General features: G+C 34.3%; 1 long non-coding RNA gene across 1 annotated transcript; it reads left to right on the forward strand.

Annotated features, from left to right (window-relative positions):
* Positions 1-10,047: 10,047 nt before the first annotated feature.
* On the forward strand, positions 10,048-14,071 carry LOC149783721 (uncharacterized). Its single transcript, XR_016414059.1, has 4 exons — positions 10,048-10,127; positions 11,426-11,581; positions 11,994-12,051; positions 13,865-14,071. It is a non-coding gene; the product is annotated as an uncharacterized LOC149783721 (long non-coding RNA).
* Positions 14,072-16,751: the final 2,680 nt, after the last annotated feature.

Genomic DNA, 16,751 nt, shown 5'->3' on the forward strand with positions numbered 1-16,751 from the left:
GAAAATTTGTCAGTACATTTTTGACCCTCACATTTTTTATTGGACCCCCAGCTCTGACACCAAGGCTTTTTTACCCTCAATTTTACACCACTTGGGGGATACACTGGTTCAAGCCATCGCTGGAAGAAATCATCCCCGAGTACATAAAAAACAAAAAGAAAATATAGCAGACGAATCATCGTCATCAACAATTTTGTATAAGGGGACACTTCGCTGGTCTCTGAAACGACGATTTTTATCAGCACGTTATCAGTAACACACGTGATATCATCAGCTTTTGGAATTGGTATCGCTGTTGTTGTGGGTGTTTCTTATAAACAACAACAAAATCAATAGCATATTACATGATCTCACATTTACATTTACTAGGGAACAGGTTTTACTCACCAAATAAGCAAAGAGACAAAAAATCTACTACTTTGAGGGGAAATTATAGTCACTCTCTGATTCTAACATTTAATCTGATTTTATATTTAAAGGTATTAATACATTGCTATGGCAGAAATATTTCATTATTGATCATGACTAATACAGTAAAACTTTTTCATGACAAATCAAATTCTTAATTAATAGATTCAGTGATGATAAAGTGTTGAGACCTGTCCAGAGAGACCACATAACTTCGCCGAACATCATTTTGGAGCAAAATAGGTAGTCTTTGAAGACTGGTTTATTTCGATGATTTACAAAATAACTTACTTTGCCAAGGTTTGTTACCAGGACAATAATAATAAGGCACACTCAATGATCATTTCAACTGTGTCTGAAATGCTCATGCTAGTACTTTATAAAGCAATTAATTTCATCCAAGTTTTTTTTTAAATCTAACGTGTTGTATATATCAATAACTGGTTAACAATCGTCTAATACGTTATAGTGTAATTAAATGTGAAACATGAAAGCCTTGTCTAGTATGTGGTCATTTCATTATCAAAATTAAATTAATTAAATACTGCATAAGTTGAAAATTTCAAAGAAAATACAAAATAGGATCAATATGGATTTGAGAGAATGATATTGTACTGACAGAGAAAGGTTAGTTTTCGCTCTCTTTGACAGAGAAATGTCTAAACCCAATTGACCTCATCAACACTTTTGTTTTATTTCCTTGACAATGTGCATCATTTTCTTACATTTTTGGTCTTAAGCGTAATTCCTCAAACATGATCTAAAGTAGCGGAGAACATTTTTTTTAGCTATTGAACGTGCTATAGTTCATTTTTGACTTCCCGAATCACTCCTCCCTTCCTATCTGCGTTATTTTTTATTTGTTTTGCTTTATCATCTGCCTGTCGATGATTTCTCTTACCGTTGGCTTTAATGCACACACTTAGTTAAAGCATAGGACTATGGAGAGGTGGGGGATCGTTATGGTATATACTAAGTTACTAAATGAGGTGTTTTCACGACAATTTCCAGACATCACCAATAGGTCGCTGCGGTTAAGACTTTATCTGCCGGTTTCATTATTAATGTTTCCTCGGTACTTTGATTTAACACGACCGAGACGGTTACGTGAGATCTATCGTTGGAATGACGCAATATACATGTCTTAAATATCCTTAACTTATCGGTGATAAACACAGAGGGCCTGTACAACCAGGTGATCTTAGCGATATGTTTGAAGGAGTTGTTTTGTTGTGACCATGCTCTTGATCCAGACTATACTGTGTCGGCGGAGTCGTATGAACACCAACGACGGTAACCTTTTTCATTTTCTCGGCGATGTCATTGAGTCGTGTGCTAATTTCAATGATACAAATGGCAACGACAGCAAGATTTCCAAAGAATATGTTAAGGTGTCTACCTAAGAGTCTGTGAAAATCTGTAAACTCGGTCACGTGATTGTTATATTCAGTTCTGAATACGACCAATCCTTCGATGATTGTTGTTAATGAGGTTCTTTTCGCGAAGTCTTTCCTGTCCACTTGATTCCTCGTTGGAGCTTCATCGTCCTAACTTGGTTCTCTCATGTTAGTTATTATATTTCCAGCCATGTTGAGTTCACCTTCACTGTATCGCAGACAAGCAACATGATGTCCAACCCATTCCAATGAAACGGACAGTAGACCAACCTATTCTAACACGAACAATTAAATGCATATAGAGACAGCTGCTAGTATTATTTTTAATACGTTTTTGGTTCAGCGTGGCCAGGGATCGAACTGGCAAACTGCTGCATCCGAAAAGGTCGCCCTGACCCCTAGGCCACGGGAACGGTCGAACTAGCTCACAATGCATAATGACTTTCGTTTATGGAGAGACAGCGATAGACAAACCAAAGACTTACAAAAATGATTTTGCGTCAGTTTGTTTTTGACCTTTCTCACTTAGTCATTTCACTATGTAGTCTGTATCAATGACATTAATTCAGAACTGCTTCATAGCTATGCTTAGATTTTCCATATGTCACGCTATTTAGATAGTTTCGAGCTGAATTATTAGTAAGCATTGCACATGAGCCCATGAACGCTATTGGCGAATGATAAAATGTGTTCTGTTTTTGTGTCGAATCAATGGAATATCTTCAATGTGTCAGAACTCTAATAAAGTCAAAGCTCTTTCCAAAATAAATAGGTGCAATCCCCAGGTACAAGTACTGCAGGTGATAAAGAGAATACAGGAAATTATAAGCCATCATTTGATCAGATGTGTTATCTGGTGTCGAAAACGTTGACGCAATTCCTCACATCTGGGTCAATTTTGCCCCTCATCCTATCACTTGCTTCTAGTAACATATTAGGGAGAATATTCCAAAATACTAAGCAGCTAATGAGGAATAAGAGCCGCGGTATGCCTGAAAATGTCCTCCGTGTTAGATTTGGCCTCATTGGAATTAGTCCTACATGATGATCAATCAAACTTGGATAAAACGGTCTGGTCCTTAAAACTCAGCAGCGGCCAATCATGGTGTAATTCGACTGGATGCATGTCATCAGTCGGCATAGCTTAAACCACACAATACTCTTGCTTGACGGACAGCCATATTTGGGTTTCTGCTGCATTTTGGACGAATACATCTCATGAACTGTTCCTCCAAATTTCCGCTCCTCCTGCACACGAATTTAGACCTTCTCAGCCCCTAACAGTTAGATTAGATGCTCAATTGACTCGAAAATATTTTTTTCCAAAACAAAGCACCCAATACCGATCCCAAACTAATGTCAGTAAAACTGAGCATGACCAATATAGGTAGCATTCTTAGAAGGGTGGAAAGAAACAAACTGTATCCGTCTTCTTGCATCCAAACCGTAAACATTGACATAACACCATCTCCACACGCCGCTGTCTACTAAAAGCCTACATGTGAGAGGCAGTTTCCTACATTTTCTTGCTCACTGGATCTCCCTCTTCTCGCACACTGGTCAGTTAATAGGGACTTCGGATTTTGTTCGGTCAATCCCCTTCCCTCTACAACTCTCCCCTGGTCAAGGTAGTCCCAGTCGATCGGGATATGTATGCTATCCTTCAATATGAGATACAGTACATCCAAAGATCAAGTTGGAGGCGGAGTGGTGTATCTGCCTCTCTGTCAAACTTGACGCATAAACTGTCAGTCTCGATATGACACATATAATTTGAAGTCCCATGCCCCACCCCCCATATCTAACGTGTCCTCGTTTCGTTTACAGCGAGATCATATATCAATTGCCATTAATTCCCTTTGACCTCAAGATTAGTCTCTAGGGTTTCACTCAGGTTATCGATAACGTCGAGTCCAAGTTCTGGTTGACGTCATCTACATCGACGGAAGCGTAACTGGACAACATCCTCCAGATACACATGTTAAGTTATATCCTGCTAAAAAGGCTGGGACAATCTTGTTTCTCTTTGTCTCCTCTAGGATTTTTAGTGAACTGGGAAAAATCAGACCTCCTTCAAATACAGCACTTGTAGTTCTGGGTATGGAGGTCTTAGCCAACCGGAACCTTCTAAGGCTTCCTCTTCTTCTCCTCACCAAATTCTCGAACTCATCGAGTGTATAGCGAACAGGACATGGATTTCAGCGAGAGTGTTATTGCAACAATTCGGTTTATTCAATGTTACATCTGACCTAATCCCACTAGGACGCCTTAGTATGAGCTCCTTGCAGATGTCATTCATTTGCTCATACCCTTTACATTTCTCTCGATCAAACCCTCCTGCTCACGCACGACGAAACTCGAAGTTTTCTGCGTCAGTGGCGCAACCCAATTTGGCAGACAATCTGAATCCGGTCGGAGAAGTCCCAAGCGGGAATAAGGGATGCACCAATGTAGCTGTTGGTGATGCCCACAAGCTGCCGAACTTTACTACCGTCGGGGGCACATAAATGCCAGGGAAGCGGCTTCTGCACGTTTCTTCCTTGAAAATGTAAGCTGTTAGCAAGGCTTTTCACTTCAGAGATAATTGACTCTCGTGCAACACGGTGCTCGTTATATCAGACAGCTTGGTAGTAGCGATCTATCGCCTCAAAAAATGGGGGCAACAAATCATCCATGCAGTGTGTCTTGATTTGGCAGTTTCTACGTTGGTGCGTCAATCCCATTATCAACACGTCCTTGATACGGGAGGTTATCTCAACCCATCGGTCTTCACTCGGGTATGCGCACTTTAGGGTGGCCCGATGATCAACCTTTTTGCAAACAGGTGACATCACTAGTTACCCACCTGTATTTATTTAGTTACATACCCAGAAGCTTGTGCTGTGGATGCGCTGTTGTTACGGGTGTACGTTTCTCGTGTACCCTTATACTGTGTTGATAACAAAGTTCCAAAAGTTACGAGGTCAGAATTACAAAATATTTTGATCTCCCCTCTTAAATAGGATAAGTCTTGACACCGACCTACTCCATTTAGTGATAGATTTACCCAGGAAGATCCAAGCCAGTTAGTATATCCAATGCAAACATAGTCGAGGTTGTTGTATCCCTGTCCGGACTGTCTTTTGTGAAAAGGAGTTCCACAGCAAGAATGTCATAAACCCTGGAGTATTAAGAATGGAAGTGACGCGTCTTTACAGGTTCCTGTCAGATCCATCACATCGTGCCCTTCAGTGCCACAATCCATAATCTTGGAGACTTTTTAAGCCGGCTATTTGAGGAGAAAAAGTTCGCACCAATCCAAATCAAATCCCGCCAGACACGAAAAGATCAATCACCACAGCCTGTTTCCAGACGAACTTTTGTAAGAACGATTTCAACATCATCTCTCAACCGACGGAACGAGTTCCACGTCATGGGAATTCCGAGCTGTGTTTCTCGTTTAATTAGGAGAATGTATTATATTTCAACTTCGGAATTAAACTATCCATAAAGATACCCGAGTTAAAGGTTGGGTACTAAAGCATCCCCTACTTTGATCACTTTTTCTCCTTAGGTAATATGGTTCGGGAATGATTTCGAACGAGAAAGCAAATGTATATTCCAAAATAATGGTTCTCCGAGAATACTTACCCAGTCACATTACATAAAAGACTCACAACCACACCGCCATGAAAATATGGATATTTACATTCTACTAAAACGCACACACACACACACACCTATATATATATATATACACACACATTAACCGCTGTGTGTAAATATCATTATGATTGTTTACAGATAAGAACTTTTTGAACTTTCACGATAACTTTTATGGAATTAAATACTCCAATTTATTACCTCTCGCTCTTTCAACAGTGCTTACTTATATTATTATTATTATTATTGGCATTACTATTATTAATAGTTGTGTGTGTATGTGTGATTTGGATTTTTAACTTAGCTTTAACAACTTTTCAGTCATATCGCTAAGATATCTGCAGTGTGACAGTTTCTAGTGATGTCTAGCACTGGGACATCATGCCGAAGACATGTAACATGATGCCCCTCCCAGTCACATTATCCTGACACCATGCCGACCAGTCCTAACACTAACCTCTTAATGCTGAGCGCCAAGCCAGGCAGATGTTAGTACCATTTTTGTAAGTCATTGGTATGACTCGGCCGGGGATTGAACCCACGACCTCCGGCTTCCGAGGCGGACACTCTAACCACTAGGCCACCGGAACAGTATTAATATTATTATTACTGTCAGTATTGTCATGACGCATTGTTGAGAAATGTTATAAGCAAAATCACCCATATAGTAGAAAACAAATGTGTTATGCTCCATGACACGGATTTATAATTAAATGTTCCTTGTTATGTTATACAGCTGATTGCCAAATAATGAATTGTCAGTGTTGTTTAGGCTCAGATGCTGTTCATATACGTTGTACAATTTTTTTTTTATGATTGACAATAATTACATTTTCTCTTTTCGTCAATTCTCATGTATCTTAGCAAGAACCAGGTTGGTTTGCTATAGTTTAATGCCTCATTTTTACATATCTAAAGGAGTTACCGCTGTTCTCTACAGTCTTGTACCAACCACACAACCCTAATATTAAGAGGACATTTCAATACTACTTTATTGCAAACACTGTTAACGTTTGAGGTCTTCACATTTAGTACAGCGATCCTCTTCAAGGGTACCACACATCAATCGTAATTACAGCAATCGTTTCAACTACAACTTAATATATAATGACTTGCAATACAAGCAGCAAATCATTTTTATGCAATGGGCATATTTCGTAGCTACTTTAATGTTAAATTTCTATCAAATAGATACGTTTTGTCACAAACTAACTTTAAGTTATCTTTGGACGCTCACTCGTGAATGAAACTGCATCTTGTAAAATGTATGTTACCATGATTCACAAATTATGTCTATATTGCTTTGTTTTATCCATTTCGGTTATCATCTTAAAAACGTTTACTTTCTAAGGTCAGCAAGAATAATGTGTTTGGATCAACCAGTGCTAATGTCCATCATATTGGATGAAAGCAAACCGTAATATACGCTTAATGGTTCTGTGAATCAGCTTTACCTTTGCCTTCAAGAAGGTTTTGAAGCTATATGTCTCTGAACATATTTTCCTGCAAGATCTAGTTCAGTGAAAGTCCATTATGCAAAAAACGTAGGATTGGGGATGATAAACTATAACAGACACATTTTGTTTGTTCATACTTCCATCGGTGAAAACATTATGCTCGAATGTTATAGTTGTCCATGTGCAAGAACGTTGTTGATTACTTAAACGAAATATGTCATTAAACCAAAAGATTAAGATCATAATCTGCATGGGAAAATAACAAAACTAAATATGGGGAATATCACATTATCCACTCCTAGGACATTTATATATAAATTTGAGGTAGACATGAGACATTAGAGAAGTGGAAATCAATTAAGACTTGTCTTTCATCCAGTCATTTAATTTTATTTAATCGTAATGTTTGAGGAACGGAGCAAACTAATTTGATATAAACGGGTGTGCAAATAAGATAATAGCCGATTTAAATATCATACTTAAATGCCATGAAGTAACACAAGCCTTGAATTATAGTTTTATAGCTTAAGGTGATTGAGGATGTTTCTCCATTCTCAAACCTGTAATTATCTAAATCGAATCAAGGTGGGAATAACTAAATTTTAGCTTGAGGAAATAGTCCTCTTTGATATATGTCATGCCAAGGCACTGTACAAATTATTAGGGTTGACGAAACATTAGTTGTTAAAGGTACAGTTAAAAAGGGCTTGCCTGTATATCGTTTGTATAAATCGTTAGTGCTAGACGTGTTTCTGTATTGTAACAGCAGAAGGTATCCACAATATTTCGACGGGTCTGTGATGTTAATATCATGCTAATGTGCAGAAGCCATTGTTTGTATATGCTGCCCTAAATTTGATTCATTCTGCCCATTATAAGTTGAGATTATCCTCTGTCAAAGTGCAAGCCATCTACACAGTTTGGCTACTATATTGTTGCGTACAATAAGGTATTGTGCATAGTCAACATTTGCTTTTCATTCACGATGGCATTTCCATTTTGAGTCCCACATTGATTAAACGTAGCCCAAAGATGTAATCCGACGATCCAAAACGATTAAATATCACAGTCCATAGACATAAGTGTTAAGTGTTGTGCGATTTTAGTCTACATGGTTTACTACCCGCTAATGACTTATGAATAATCTGTGCCTTTCTTCAGCCTCTACACATAGGAAATCTTAAGGCGTATTTACCGTTACAAGATGCAAATATTGTACAGCTAGGATCTTTGTATATATATGTCATTTTAGTTACTCTAAAAGTACCCCTATAATACATTTTCTTTGATCGTGGATTGGGTAGATAGAGGATAGTTGTCATGCGTGTACTGGCTTCCAATCTAAAGCCGTTGTGTGCTAACAAGTAATAAATATTCGTACAAATTATGTTAGTTTACGTCATACCAAAAGTTGCAGAGATTATACGGTTTGACAAAGTCGCCCACTAACACAAATAAAAAAAATAGCTTCTACCGTTGTAGGTGTACGCATTTACGGTGATTGTTTGGTTCTGTAGCCAATTGCCATAATGGGACATGAGATGTCCTTTTGGCATATCTAACATCAGTTATTGATCTGGTCATGCTATTTCGAAAGTGCACTGAATATCCCAAATAAAATATACTGCCAACTAGGGTTACGCAAAAGACTGTTGGCCAATTAGCACTTCGTCATTGTAGCTGCAATCACGCCAGCATCATGTCAACGTCATTAACTGTACTAAAAGAGTGTACCCAGACAATTTGTAACTAGCGATTAGGTGATCCAAAATCTTCACTACACTTTTTTATATTAACGTATCTTATGAAACTAAACCCAGTTCTCGATCAATTAGGAACAATGCTTCCATGTTATGTTTTTCTTTCTGTATGTGCTTCTTTGTCATTCAGGCTTCTCATCATATATATTTTCGGATGTGTGTATTGTTCTATATCAAAATCCTTCTGGACCTCCAATATATATATATATATATATATATATATATATATATATATATATATATATATATATATATATATATATATATATATATATATATATATATATATATATATATATATATATATATATGTATATATATATATATATTTTTTTTTTTTTCAAAATTGCGTAATGAATACCAATAGCCAATGAAGCTCGGATAGCATCATGGTTGGATGTCACTTCAGAAATGAACAAAATATAAACGAAGGTTTTACTATCAAATGCATGCCTACAGAGACAAAAGTCAAATATAAAATCGGTTTTGTTTTACCAGTCAATTCCTCGACACATTTGTTAAGTAAACTTTAATATTTCTCATACTGGTCCAAACATTTCTGTGAAAAACATTGTAGTAAGAGATAACACTCGCTGCCATGATATAGGCCCCGTTATTCAACTTCAAAAGTGGAAAACAGCAATATAAATGAAATTTAATAGACAAAACGCTTAAAATTACACAAAATTAAAAATGCAAAAATATCGCAAAGGAAGAAAAACGGCGTATTGACTGTTTCTTATGCAATATATATATATGTGTGTGTGTGTGTGTATCTATAGATAGATAAATATATAGACAAATGAATGAATGGATATAATGATATATAAATATATATATATAGATATATATATATATATAGATTGACATATAGATATATAGATAGATAGATATGTAGATAGATAGATAGATAAATAATCAGATAGATAGACAAGAATATCTTGAATTATAGTATTGTGATTATTTGGAATATTGTTAGCACACCATTATCCTTTCTGTCACTGGTTTCATATTTTATTCAAGAGTCATGCACATCAACCCTTAGTGTGACTTTAATAAAAACAACACTGAAGTTTGTCTAACAATTTTTGTCATTATAAATGGTGACCTAATGTTTAAAAGTATTTGTGATTTAACTAAACTACGGTTCTTTTACGTTTTTACATTGTTCTAGGTAAGAAAAAATGTATAATTCTTGACATTGTTTTGATAATAAAGGTATTTGTTCGAAATTTCTTTTCATTCTCACCTATCATTAAGGAAACTATTGGCTGTCAGTCTCATACTTTGGTCTCTACCTGGGTGTGGTCTAAAAGTATATTACTGGTCAGAAGAGTATATACACTCCCATTAAGGAAGTAAAGTCTCTATATAAGTCTAATTTAGACCAATTGTCACAAAGACGTCTTTTGCTTAGAAGAAATAGTCTGTTCCGTGAAACTGCAAACGTAATCGTTTTTAAGGTGAGAACAATCTACTTTTTGTCTAATCTGACTATCCCTTCAGTACATTTAATATGCTGATAATTACCATTTTGCAGCAGTTATTCTCAGACTACAAATGTTTAGGCTTTCATTGAACCATTTTCTACCTCAACAAGTTTAATATCAAATGCATTACTAAGGATGAACTAGTACATAATCTTATTTGATTCCGGTGTTAGTTTTTTTCTTTCCTACTTAAACACAATTATCGAAATAGACACATGAAACTCAATACATTAGTGAAGGCAGTATCTTAGCGTGTGCAGCACATATGCAAATTCATAGTGTTTAACTAGTCTTGGCCATTGCATCATGCGTAGGAGAACCAAGCGGTATGAAAACGCAGTACATTCGTGATTTACACATGCAAGGATTGCATGATACAATGGTATATTATGTGACGGTAAATATTATTATATGTTCAAGTAGCTGGATATGATTTATACACCGTCAAACAGGTTTCTGGAGATGAGACAGTGTCTGGATTAGTTTAGTTTTCAAAATAATATTTTTAGCAAATGTTTGAATGTGTATCAGTCTCTTAGAACATGTAAATAACACTGTAAAAGTTTTTGCGGAAAATATATTTCAATAGCAACATAAAGAAATATACAAAATCCACATTTCATCCTCTCCCTATGTATCTTAGACTTTATTTCATTCACAATGCCCTATATATAATTTGGTTAGTTATTTTTAAAATTGAAAGCGATAATTGGAGTGTATACAGGTCCTAATTTAAGAACATATCATCAAATGACGTAAGTAAATAATTATTCGAATACACAAATCAACATTAAAATGAATATAATTTAAAATGAATATAATTTAAAACCTGTATCAAAACGCTGAGTTTCAAAATAATGGATTTAAGAATGATTTCCATTCGTGATGTTAACTGAGACAGTGATACCAAACATTACGTAAGAAAGTATAGTATAGTTCTCGTTTAAAAAATGTCCACTAAATTTGTTTGATCAAGGTATCAGCTATAATGACAACATCATTTCACTCCATTTGGTTATGTTTGAAAATATGGTGGGATAACAGTTTTACTAATTTAACCTTGGCGTTTTCGATTATCTTGTCTCAAGTGATACATGTGGAACGGAAATGGATCAATGATTTGTAACTTCGCTTCGGTAGGGTGAGGAACAGAAAATTGATTCAAATAAATCAACGTAACTTATTCAAGGTATAATCTGACAATTCTCTTAACTGTGTTCATCCATTTGTTGCCTTCTTATGTATGAAGTAATTCTATATTTTCATCGTAGATGACACGTGACATTCTTTCTGTCTCTATCGTCCTCATCTTCGTCCTGCTGCCATTGGTTATGTGTGGCACAATACGTAGTGATAAAATAGATGTCCAAAATAACATGGAAAAGAGGATCAACGAGATGAACCAACCCATGAAGGAAGTGATTGAGGTATTAAAAGCACGCATGCACTGTTTATTATTTTCAATCATCACGATCACATTAGGTTGGACACATTGTTTCATCATCGTTCTAGAATGTGTGTCGTATTAAAACATAGAAACATGTAAACTCTCACAAATATAGAATATCAAGTAATGGTTTTACTGCGTCACCATATGGCAAAGCAGAATATAAATCAATGGTAGGATCCTAGCGGTGTTATCAGCACCAGCAACATACATTGTACATTGTGTCATTGTTAATCTTAGATTTTCGATGATGGCACTAACAACAGAAGATGCAGTATTAATGATTGCTTGTTTTGTTAATGTTGTTATATATATTTATATAATCGCTCAGTTTTTGAAAATGTGTTTTCCGTTGATTGGCTTTTAAGCTTCTATACCATTGCAAATTACAGGATGTTCCCTATGCAGAAGAAAGAGACATACAAGCAGAAAAGAAGTTTGCCGACGAGTGTAAGATTATTTATACATATATTATACTATTCCGCGTATTTCTAATGATAAAATTCATGATGCATCTACATGCACTCGTATCTTTTACGTTAATGATCTGTTAACGGTAATGAGTATAAAGAACATGATCAAGAAATATAACAACGTGACGACTATAACGAAATATTGGAGAGCTAATAATGAAAATATGATAATTCTGCAGAAAATAAAGTTATCCAATTAATGATCGTAAATGATACTTCACGGAGATTAAAAATGGTGAAAAATAAAAACAACATTTACGTTATGTGTTCCTATGTCTCAAGTTAACTACTATATACTTGCATACAATTAAGAAGGTACGTACATTGCTGTTTGCGTCCGTGAATGAATCCATATATAAATATATATATATGGAATGATATATATATATATATGTATATATATATATATATATATATATATATATATATATATATATATATATATATATATATATATATATATATATATATATATATATATATATATCTTAATATATATACAAATATATATATATATATATATATATATATATATATATATATATATATATATATATATATATATATATATATATATATATATATATATATATATATATATATATATACATATATATATATCTATATATATATAGTTGTATACATACCCTCATATATCTAAATGCAAACATATAAAATACACATAAATACATACGTACAAGCATACATACATATATACATACAATCTTCAATCTATTCAGGGAAACCTGCATGCAGACATGTATAAATACGTACATATATGCATGAGCATATACACACATTCATCCGAAAGTATTCATGAATAGATGAATACATACATAAAAACATACACAGTTACGTTCATTCATGCATACATACATACATGTATACATGCAAACAAACATACATACATACATACATACATACATACATACATAGATACATACTGGCAAAACAAATTCAAAATAGAAAACTGAGTAGCTAGAAGTTCCTTATCAGGAAAATGAAAGTGCGAATGATTTGGTGACTAGTCCTTGGTAACAGAACCAACACATTCTGTTTGAACAATTTTTACAATTGGTTTTGATTTTGGGGCTAGAGTAATAAACAGGAAGAAATGTACTAGATTGTGCCGGCAAGTAGCTGGATGAAGGCGACGAAGAATTACATTATATTCTTTAAACTATTACTTTACCTAAGAGAACAAATGATAAACATGTTTACTTTTATGAAATATAATTACTTTGAAGATCTTGATATTTTTATAAAACGTATATAAATTCAGAGAAATGCATGAAATCATGAATGGTACTAGTCATGTGTCCATGTTTCCCTATTAACGCTCATAAATTCATATTGCTGGTCACTGTAGAACGGTCTTAATAGATGCATTGCTTCGTTGCTTCTGTATGGGAATTGTCGGATCTATATTATCAGTCGACACTGAGGTCTGACATTTACTGTAATATGTATCTTCTCTAAATTCAAGCTCAGCTGCGTAATTTCAAATGCCCTGATATCTATACAATATTGTATACGCTCACCGTTAAGTTGATACAGGAGGGATAGAGTTCTAGTGCCGAGAGAAATGTAAGAGGCGCATCTTTTTAAATTTTCATTTCTATGCAGCAGACTTATATCCACGATTAACCTATCTTAATAATGTTAACGTAAATGTATACGTGGAGTTTGTTTAAGACGTTTGAAGTTAACGAATTCATAGAACACATGCATAGTGATGATACTATACTGTGGGTGATACCGGATTAATGTTACATTATTTCCTATCCCAGACACAGCTGTGAAAAAGGAACTAGAGAAAGAAGGAAAGTGGTGTTGTATATGGTGAAAATATGGCTGACAGAAAAGACGTATGTTACCTTCCTGCACGCTGATGACAACATTGACTCCCTGCTTTGACAACGAATACGCCCGAGAAACATATCTATTGATTTATCAGTTATGAGAATAACATTGCAATAAAGCTAACCATGAAAATATTCTCTCTTATGCCGCTCATTTATTTATAATTGTCCAATGCATACAGATTTTCAATGCAACTTCAACTATCTATCTAACTATATATCTATCTATTTATCAATCTATTTTTTCTATATATCTATCTATCTAACTATCTATCTATCTATTTATCCATCTATCTATCTAGATATCGGATGCGGGAGGTCGTGGGTTCGATCCACGGCCTAGTCATACCAGAGACTTAAAAAATGGTACTAACAGCTGCCTCGCTTGGCATTCAGCATTAAGAGGTTAGTGTTAGGACTGGTCGGCCTGGTATCAGGATAATGTGACTGGGTGGGACATCATGCTACATGTCTGCGGCATGATGCCACAGTGCTAGACATCACTATAAACTTCCACATTGCATACATCGTAGCGATATGACTGAAAAATTGTTAAAGCTACGTTAAAAATCAAAATCACATCGCATCACACATCTAAATATCTATTTATCTATTTATCTATCTCTCTATCTATCTATCTATGTAACTATATATATATATATATATATATATATATATATATATATATATATATATATATATATATATATATATATATCCATCCATCCATCCATCCAACTATCTATCTATCTCTCTATCTATCCATCTATCTATCTATATATCTATCTATCTATCTATCTATCCATCCATCCATCCTTCCATCCATCTATCTATCTGTATATCTATCTATCTATCTATCTATCTATCTATCTATCTATCTATCTATCTCTATGTATCTATCTATGTATCTATCTATCTATCTATATATCTATCTAACTTTTCATATATATCTATATCTTTCGATCCATATATCTATGTATCTGTCAATCTATATACATAGCTATCTATTATCTACAACATTGTCTAAAGACGAAAATAACGAAGTCCCATGCAACATAACATTACAGTATGAATGGCAAAGTACTTGAAAACAAAACACGATAAAGGATATCATTGCACATGAAATTCGTTCTGCTGGTGCAATCAGTTTTGGCATCTCATTGTATGAATTGGTGACATTTGGGACTACAGATTTCTCCAGGCATATTCCACCGTTATGTTTTTCGGCTCTCAAGTGAACACGTGCAAGGTAAAAAGAGTTGATGATTAAACATAAAGCAAGTTAGCACCCTTTGGAAAAAATACTGACTTTATTTGATTTATTTTCTTTTCGAACCTACTATTTCTTATAGTGGAAAGATAATAGAACCTCAAAACCGTTCCATCGTTTCTATAAACATAGTTTTACTATATAAACAAAAACTGGATGTAACAAAACATTTTGTTAATAATATGCATTAATGTGTTTATATCTAAAACACTATTATAAATTGTTGTTGCCCATGGCAATGATCTTCAAAAACAAGAGTTCCTGGCCGCTATGAACAGAGTTGTCAAGTTAGGAATCATATGAATTCGTTTTAGTTTCAGAAAGGCTTCATCCTCGACTCAGATAAGTCGAGTACTATTCCCTAAGTACATATGTCAGATTGTTTAATATTTTATTATCAATGAAGAACGATATGATTTTCTTCATAATCGATATCATATTTCCGATTCAAAAACTGTTAAGTGTTTCATAATTTTTTGTTTTCATCGAACACTTAGGTTGTTGCCTAAGCCACAATACAAATGTTTAGTATATCTTTCAACACGTTGAATATGTAACACGTTGTTTCCAATAGTCACGGTATTTAAATATAAAATAAAGAACATATATAGCAGCGAACTTCACTTAACCATTACTGCAAGGATAGGATTCCCTCTAGTATCGTAAATCCTATATAAAAAAAACTTCTAACATTACACAGTATAGATGGGGATACATTAATCACCAGATAATCTTCAAATTTAGGGAAATGTAAAGATTACAAGACTATAATAATAAATACTAAGACTTTATAAGAAAAGCAAAACCATCGAGGAATATCAGCGTCAAGTGAGACATTAGGTTTTCATTTTCGACTATAGAGGCAGGAAAGCAATATATTTGTAAAGGTATTTCAACACTAACAAGCAATAGGAAGAATTTGGGATGGAATAGTAGACACATCTATGCATAACCAATAGTTCTCAAACATTTCACTATCTTAATTTTTATCTTCATAAAGAATAAACGAGTTTAGTGAAAACAGATCAAAATAATAACTTAGGAACAGAATTAACGCTCATTTTCGTTGTGTTTTGAAAAGACATTTTTGCTTTAGTATGCATGAATGTATGTTTGCATGCATGCACGTATGTATGTATGTATGTATGTATGTATGTATGTATGTATGTATGTATGTATGTATTTATGTATGCATGCATGCTTGCATGCATGTATGTATGTATGAATGTATGTATGTATGTATGTATGTATGTATGTATATATGAATGTATGTATGTATGTATGTATGTTTTTACGGTTGTATGTATGTTTGTTTGTATAAATGCATGTATTTATGTATATATGTATGTATTTATGTATATATGTATGTATGCATGTATGTTAGAATGCATGCATGTATGTATGTATGTATGTATGTATGTATGTATGTATGTATGTATGTATATATGAAGGTATATATGTATGTATGTATGTATGTATATATGTATGCATATATGTATGTATGTATGTATGTATTAATGTATCAATGTGTGTATGTATGCATTG

Source organism: Sinohyriopsis cumingii, chromosome 14 (genome assembly GCF_028554795.1).
Source record: "Sinohyriopsis cumingii isolate HCF-2022 chromosome 14, ASM2855479v2, whole genome shotgun sequence".
Classification (NCBI taxonomy): Eukaryota; Metazoa; Mollusca; class Bivalvia; order Unionida; family Unionidae; genus Sinohyriopsis; species Sinohyriopsis cumingii.